Source organism: Terrapene carolina, unplaced genomic scaffold (assembly GCF_002925995.2).
Source record: "Terrapene carolina triunguis isolate 2854851 unplaced genomic scaffold, T_m_triunguis-2.0 Scaffold142, whole genome shotgun sequence".
In the NCBI taxonomy this organism is placed as follows: domain Eukaryota; kingdom Metazoa; phylum Chordata; order Testudines; family Emydidae; genus Terrapene; species Terrapene triunguis.
In genome coordinates, this window is record NW_020664493.1 from 1,380,356 (window position 1) to 1,389,146 (window position 8,791).

The 8,791-nt window shown below is 43.8% G+C and overlaps 1 protein-coding gene across 1 annotated transcript in view; it reads right to left on the minus strand.

The window, feature by feature from the left end:
* LOC113406861 (LHFPL tetraspan subfamily member 6 protein) overlaps positions 1-8,791 on the minus strand; it is a 189,236-nt gene that overhangs the window by 68,792 nt on the left and 111,653 nt on the right. The window lies entirely within an intron of this gene.

An 8,791-nucleotide genomic window follows, 5' to 3' on the forward strand; every position in this document is an offset into this window, starting at 1 on the left:
ACTTGCCCAAAAAAATGGCAAAACTCCCATTGTCTTTGGTGGGTCCAGGATTTCACCCGCACAGCAAACCTCTATAAATATTTGGATATGAATGGAACAGTGAGGTTAAAACGCTTCTTCTGACATTCTCCCTTTGTAACCTCCAAGAAGCTTACCTTGGGGGTTCCTGGGTCTCTGTGTGCTGGTAACTCTCGGATGGTTTGTGTTACCATCAAATTTCAAGCTGATTTACAGCTAATGAAATGCCCCAGATTTACTAATCACATGTCACCCAATGCTCTAAAGTTCAACCAACCATTTTTTGGCATTTTACAGCCAATTGACAAACTACAATGGAAACTGCATTTAAACAAACTGAATTGAAAGTGCTCTGTTTTGGAAACATGGCACAGATCTGTCTGCAATACAGGAAAACAGATGCTTGCTTGCTGCTGATTTTCACTTTGGCTTTTTCTCCGGAAGGGCAAGTTAAAATCTTTTAGCAGGATCAATGAAACCAAAATAATTGTTCGAGGAAGGGAGTGATTCTGTGCATTATTTTGTTTGGGTAATAAGAATGGTACACTTTCCAATGACAGCAAGACATTTATTAGCCATGGCAACACGTCAGACTCTGCAACTCTTCCAGATGTGCTATATAAATCAGTATCCTTTGCAAGCCAAATGTGTTGTTTTTAAGGTTCCAAAAGTACAGAGATGGTGGCCAGATTTCATAGGGCCTGACTGTGGACTGTGAGCACTTACACACTTGAGTAATCCTGCTGAAGCCAATGGGACTACCTGGGTGAGTAAATGTTCAGTGGTAAGTAAAGGTTTTCCAATCTGGCCCACAAAACCTATGCTAAGGTCAGAAAAAAAACAACCTCAATGTGTAAGAAAAAAATAAAGAGGATGAATAAATGTGTGATAGAACAACTGTACAATAGGTTGGCATCATTAATGATCTACATACTACTGTACTCTAGGCTAAATTAATTCCTTCCTAAATCTGGTTGTAGTGTACATGAACAGCTCATTCTGGGGAGTACAAGGAAGTCTGTTTACTGGTACCGTGACTCTTTCTGCTGATGGATGTTCAAATACAAATCTGGAACATACATTCCAAAGTCACAGCACATGTTGGTATGCTACAGCTGTGACTTCCATCTTTTGTACTCTGGCCTTCCATCGTGAATCCTCATTCTCTTGGACAATCACATGAAATACAGCGGGGTGTAAATAACACCTGAAGAACTTCTCATCTGTGAAGTCAGCTACTTAAACCATATAATGATAATAATTAATAACAGCAGCATTTGTGACTATACTTAGTTCTAGATCCTCAGCTACAGCTGGTATACATTCAGTGAAGCTGTGGAGACAGGGGAAGTGAAAACAGTCACTCTGTTACATCTGGCTGCTCATTGGCCCCAGAGGTTGTTCCAGTACCTGAGGATCATTGGAGTATAGGGATGACCCCTCTGTCCTAGGAATGCCCCTGTACCTTGGGCCAGGAGGAGGGGCTAGCACACAGCATCTACAGTCCTTCCCCCTGTGTTCCTTTTAAATAATGGGATTCTTCAGGGGATCAGTTAAACCTTTCCAGGTGCTTTGTGCTGCCAGAGAAGATCTGAAGCCTACAAGCCTGAGCTCCTGTCCTAAGGCTAATAAATGAATCTGCCATGCTAAAATGAGTTAATTGTTTCAGGTTAGCATCAGCAAAGTATACAGTGGGGACCCAGCCCAGCAACTTCCCAGTGCTGCTGTGGGAACTGAGTGCATGTCATTCTTCACAGGAGGTGTTCCTTCTAGGTTCAGGCCTTTCAACACCACTGAGTGAATTTAAGAAGAGACAATCAAACAGACCAAAATCTTCTATCCTGATATTTAATACAAAGCCCCCTCTTCATTTCAGTGACACTAAGGGTCCATCTGTGTAGCCGCTGGGTGGTGTACTTCCCAGACCAGATAGACGTACATACGCTAGCTCTAAAAATAGCAGTGTGGCTGCCACAGCACAGGTGGCAGCTCAGGTTAGCTGCCCGAGTACAATCCCACTTGACCACCTAGGTACGTCCACAGGTGGCTAGCCCAACCTGAAACCCATGCTGCTGAGACCACGCTTCTATTTTTAGGCACTAACTAACTAGAGCAGAGCTAGCACATTTACGCATCCACCCAAGTTGGGAATTACACCTCCTCATTGTTTTATAAATGCACCTCAAGTCAAACCTCCATTCCTAGTCCTTCCAGTTGCAAACAGGAATATGTCAAAGCACACTCTGGTACTTTCACTGACCTTTAACAGTGTCCACACAGTATGATACTGGTAGGCACACTGGTGCGCTGTAGAGTCGCACCCTGGCTTGCTGCACAGTACCGTTCTGTGTAGGCAATCCCTTAGCTAGTGAGTGGCTTCCTCACTACAAGGGTCTTTATTAATGGTTTTTGCCTTGTACATGGTTCTCAGGTTTTTTGGAGTCCTCTATAAGTAATTTCTTTATATCACACAAAGACTTCGGCTTCCATGAAGAGTCCTATATAGAAGGTCCTGTAGTTAAAACAATAGAGTGGTTAGCATCACCTGGAGTTCCATGTAAGAGGCAGGCTTCTTTCTCATGTAATGCATCTGCCCAGCAGAACTCAGCTGAGAGATAGCATACAGTTTTCAGCATTCCTGTGCTTCATTCAATTTTCCATCTGGGCTGACTGAGGCACCAAGAGGTATCAATGACTTGTTAAAAGGGATCAGACACATACTAAATCAGTGGCCCTGACAAGGTTAGGAATCAGATCGCACAGACTCCCAATAGTTTGCTATAAGTAGTAAGCCACATGACCTACTTAATGACGTTTAGGAATGGAATCCATGAAAAGAGTAACTTCACAGTCAAATGCAGATGGTGAAAATTGTCCAGTACATCTGAAAATGTGGTTTTACATTTTTTAAAATGTAAAATTTTTAAAACTGAGGTAATCTTTAGATGATCATTTGCTACTAATACAGAAAGGACTACATTAGCACTTACTCTCTAATTGATATACCATTCTTTTAACATTCAGTTTCGGCACAAGCTGGAGAGTTGTTAAACATCTAAAGATCCTCTTTTGGAAATGAAGAAGTCTGAGTGGGTGTATTATTAAATTATCTCCATCCATCAAATGACTCAGTGTTTGAAGGACCCACATCTAATATTTTGGTTCAAATGTTGCTTAATCTAATTGTAGCTATAATTTTAACCCTCCAGAAAGATCTGCAAAAAGGGAATGAATGTTGTTTGTCTTTATACTGAATGAGACGTTTTTACATCCCTTCTGTTCCTTGCCTGTCTCTCTTGGATGTGTCATCAGGATTAAGCAGTACAGCACAGACAGCAGGCTTTATCACATCCTAAACATGGCTGTTAGCCTCTCCAGTTATTACTGGAAAACTATTTATCTTTAGCTGGAATCTGATTTAGCAGTTTGTGAAAATGCACAAAGTAGGGAGAAAAAAGAATGTTCAATGACTAAAGTGAAATGGCCTATGTAACTATACGCCAACATTTTCTAAAGTGACCAGTCATTTTGGTGCAACAGTTTTTGGGGCATAACTTAAGACCTATAACAGACTGCCTTGCCCTGAAGGGTCGAAGCTAGCCAACCCTGATTACAGTATGCGCCACATCTGGGAGACATCAGGATGACTGCTCTATAAAGAGCAGCAGGAGGATGAAATGAAAGGGCAAAGTGTAGAGAGACTGCAGGTACGTTGAAGGGCTCCTGCAGAAAAGTCCCTGAGACTTAGGGTATGTCTTCACTACCCGCCGATACGGCGGGTAGCAATCGATTTATCCGGGATCGATATATCGCGTCTCGTTAAGACGTGATATATTGATCCCCGAACGCGCTCACCGTCGACTCCGGAACTCCACCAGAGCGAGCGGCGGTAGCGCAGTCGACGGAGGAGCCGCGGCCATCGATCCCGCGCCGTCTGGACCCCAGGTAATTCGATCCAAGATACTTCGACTTCAGCTACGCGAAGTTGCGTATCTTGGATCGATCCTCCCCCCCAAGTGTAGACCAGCCCTAAGGGAGCCCAGAGAGCAGAAGGCTCCTGTGGGGAAATCTGGATGGCGTTTGGGCCTAGAAATTTGTGGGCCTACAGGCCTTTACCAGAAGGCTAAGCTCCAGCTAGGAAGAGCTGGGAAAATGTGCTGTGAGACGAAAGAAGTGCTCTGGCTCGGGAGAGAAATCACTAGTCAAAGTACAGACTGTTGTCTGGTGATGGACTTTGTTAAGCATTGTTTCTGTTGTCAAATGACCCCAAGGAAGGGTGTGTGGTTATTCACATGAAAGGCTGTGTACAGTTCTTAAGAGCTAAATGAAGCAGGGTGTCTGCAAAGTGATACCTGGCCATGAACATTATAAACAGTAAACAGCCACCCCTCTACACGACCTCTTAAAGATGCCTGATTATTGGAAAGTGTTGAGTATCAACCCTCTGAAAATCAGAACCTTCTAAGGTGTCTCAATCTAGGTTGTGCAACCAAAATCACTGGCCCCTTTTGAAAATGTAAAAAGAACAGGAGTACTTGTGGCACCTTAGAGACTAACAAATTTATTTGGGCATAAGCTTTCGTGGGCTAAAACCCACTTCATCAGATGCATGGAGTGGAAAATACAGTAGGAAGATATATATATATACAGAGAACATGAAAAGATGGGGTTGCCATACCAACTCTAACGAGACAAATCAATTAAAGTGGGCTATCAGCGGGAGGAAAAATCACTTTTGTAGTGGTAATCAGGATGGTCCATTTCAAACAGTTGACAAGAAGGTGTGAGTAACAGTAGGGGGCAAAATTAGCATGGGGAAATAGTTTTTAAGTTTGTGTAATGACCCATCCACTCCCAGTCTTTATTCAGGCCTAATTTGATGGTGTCCAGTTTGCAAATTAATTCCAGTTCTGCAGTTTCTGGCTGGATTCTGTTTTTGAAGTTTTTGTTGTTGAAGAATTGCCACTTTTAGGTCTGTAATTGAGTGTCCAGGGAGGTTGAAGTGTTCTCTGACTGGTTTTTGAATGTTATAATTCTTGACATCTGATTTGTGTCCATTTATTCTTTTGCATAGAGACTGTCCGGTTTGGCCAATGTACATGGCAGAGGGGCATTGCTGGCATATGATGGCATATATCACATTGGTAGATGTGCAGGTGAATGAGCTCCTGATGGTGTGGCTGATGTGATTAGGTCCTATGATGGTGTCCCTTGAATAAATATGTGGACAGAGTTGGCAATGGGGTTTGTTGCAAGGATAGGTTCCTGGGTTAGTGTTTTTGTTGTGTGGTGTGTTGTTGCTGGTGAGTATTTGCTTCAGGTTGGGGGGCTGTCTGTAAGCAAGGACTGGCCTGTCTCCCAAGGTCTGTGAGAGTGAGGGATCGTCCTTCAGGATAGGTTGTAGATCCTTGATGATGCGCTGGAGAGGTTTTAGTTGGGGGCTGAAGATGATGGCTAGTGCCATACTGTTACTTTCTTTGTAACCAGCTAAACGGGACTAAATCGGGCGGACCGGATGATCTTCATCCTAGAATATTGAAGGAACTGGCGCAAGAAATTGCGAGCCCCTTAGCGATAATTTTTAATGAATCTGTAAACTCGGGGGTGGTACCGTTGGACTGGAAAATAGCTAATGTGGTTCCTATTTTCAAGAAGGGGAAAAAAAGTGACCCGGGTAACTACAGGCCTGTTAGTTTAACATCTGTAGTATGCAAGGTCTTGGAAAAAATTTTGAAGGAGAAAGTAGTTAAGGACCTTGAGGTGAATGGCAATTGGGACAGATTACAACATGGGTTTACGAAAGGCAGATCGTGCCAAACCAACCTGATCTCCTTCTTTGAGAAAGTAACAGACCTTCTAGATAAAGGAAATGCGATGGATCTAATATACCTCGATTTTAGTAAAGCGTTTGATACGGTACCGCATGAGGAATTATTGGTTAAATTGGAAAAGATGGGGATCGATAGGAAAATCCAGAGGTGGATAAAGAACTGGTTAAAGGGGAGACTGCAGCGGGTAGTACTGAAAGGTGAACTATCAGGTTGGAGGGAGGTCACCAGTGGGGTTCCTCAAGGTTCGGTTTTGGGTCCGATTTTATTTAATCTATTTATTACTGACCTCGGAACCGAATGTAGGAGTGGGCTTATAAAGTTTGCGGATGACACAAAGTTGGGAGGCATTGCCAATTCGGAGAAGGATCGGGATATTCTGCAGGGAGACTTGGATGACCTTGTAAATTGGAGTAATAATAATAGGATGAGATTTAATAGTGAGAAGTGTAAGGTGATGCATTTAGGGATGACTAACAAGAATTTTAGTTATAAGCTGGGGACGCATCGGTTGGAAGTGACGGAGGAGGAGAAGGACCTCGGAGTCCTGGTTGATCGCAGGATGACTATGAGCCGGCAATGTGACGTGGCTGTGAAAAAAGCTAATGCGATCTTGGGATGCATTAGGCGAAGTATTTCTAGTAGGGACAAGGAGGTGCTGCTTCCGTTATACAAGGCGCTGGTGAGACCTCATTTGGAGTACTGCGTGCAGTTCTGGTCTCCCATGTTTAAAAAGGATGAACTCAGACTGGAACGGGTACAGAGAAGGGCCACTAGGATGATCCGAGGAATGGAAAACCTTTCCTATGAAAGGAGACTCGAGGAGCTTGTTTTGTTTAGCCTAACCAAAAGAAGGTTGAGGGGGGGATATGATTGCTCTCTTTAAATATATCAAAGGGATTAATACCAGGGAGGGAGAGGAATTATTTCAGCTCAGTACTAATGTGGACACGAGAACGAATGGATATAAACTGGCCGTGGGGAAGTTTAGGCTTGAAATTAGACGAAGGTTTCTAACCGTCAGAGGGGTGAAATTTTGGAACAGCCTTCCGAAGGAAACGGTGGGGGCGAAAGACCTCTCTGGCTTCAAGATTAGGCTAGATAAGTTTATGGAGGGAATGGTTTGATGGGATAACGTGATTTTAGTCAATTAGGCAATAACGTGCCATCGCTGGTAAAATGTGGGTCCGGCTGGAGAATCTTGCCTGTATGCTCGGGGTTCTACTGATTGCCATATTTGGGGTCGGGAAGGAATTTTCCTCCAGGGTAGATTGGCAGAGGCCCTGGAGGTTTTTTGCCTTCCTCCGCAGCATAGGGCAGGGGTCGCAAGCTGGAGGATTCTCTGCGACTTGAAGTCTTTAAATCACGATCTGGAGACTTCAACAGCTGAGATAAGGGAAATTGGGTGGGTCAGCTTTTGTGGCCTGCATCATGCGGGAGGTCAGACTAGATGACCATAATGGTCCCTTCTGACCTTAAAGTCTATGAGTCTATGAGTCTATTTGTTGGGCCTGTCCTGTAGTAGGTGACTTCTGGGTACTCTTCTGGCTCTGTCAATCTGTTTCTTCACTTCAGCAGGTGGGTATTGTAGTTTTAAGAACGCTTGATAGAGATCCTGTAGGTGTTTGTCTCTGTCTGAGGGATTGGAGCAAATGTGGTTGTATCTTAGAGCTTGGCTGTAGACAATGGATCATGTGATGTGGTCTGGATGAAAGCTGGAGGCATGTAGGTAAGTATAGCGGTCAGTAGGTTTCCGGTATAGAGTGGTGTTTATGTGACCATCGCTTATTTGCACTGTAGTGTCCAGGAGGTGGATCTCTTGTGTGGATTGGTCCAGGCTGAGGTTGATGGTGGGATGGAAATTGTTGAAATCCTGGTGGAATTCCTCAAGGGCCTCCTTCCCATGGGTCCAGATGATGAAGATGTTATCAATGTAGCGCAAGTAGCGTAGGGGCGTTAGGGGACAAGAGCTGAGGAAGCCTGTTCTAAGTCAGCTATAAAAATGTTGGCATACTGTGGGGCCATGCGGGTATCCATAGCAGTGCCGCTGACTTGAAGGTATACATTGTCCCCAAATGTGAAATAGTTGTGGGTGAGGACAAAGTCCCAAAGTTCAGCCACCAGGTTTGCCATGACATTATCGGGGATACTGTTCCTGACGGCTTGTAGTCCATCTTTGTGTGGAATGTTGGTGTAGAGGGCTTCTACATCCAGTGGCTAGGATGGTATTTTCTGGAAGATCACCAATGGATTGTAGTTTCCTCAGGAAGTCAATGGTGTCTCGAAGATAGCTGGGAGTGCTGGTAGCGTAGGTCCCATCTTTTCATGTTCTCTGTATATATATATATCTTCCTACTGTATTTTCCACTCCATGCATCTGATGACGTGGGTTTTAGCCCACGAAAACTTATGCCCAAATAAATTTGTTACTCTCTAAGGTGCCTCAAGTACTCCTCATTCTTTTTGCTGATATAGACTAATACAGCTACCACTCTGAAACCTATCACCATGCAAGGCACTGAATTTAGCCATATGAAGCGAAAATCCATCAACATTTGAAAATGTGTAAGTCAGAGTTTAAGACTTTCAGATTTTGGGAACAAAAATGCAGTTTTCCCAACAGAGTGAACAAAATGATATGAAAGAAAAGGACTGAACTATTGTTGTGTGAAAGGCAACTTCAGGTTTGTCATGCACCACACTTCCCTTTTATTGATTATGAGGCAAGTCCTACGCTGAAAACAAAGGTGCTTTTTGTTTTGTTTTCATCTTTGAGTAAAAATTATGGTTAAAGCAGGCTTAGGAACCATCAAACACAGCCTGGAATTACTCTATGGATCACGGAGCCTCGGGCCAAATTACTCCTTTAAGGTACAGCATGGTGCTGGAATCACAAGCAGGCCCAATGTGTGTGATCCTCACCCCTGGTCTAGCCCCTTTACATC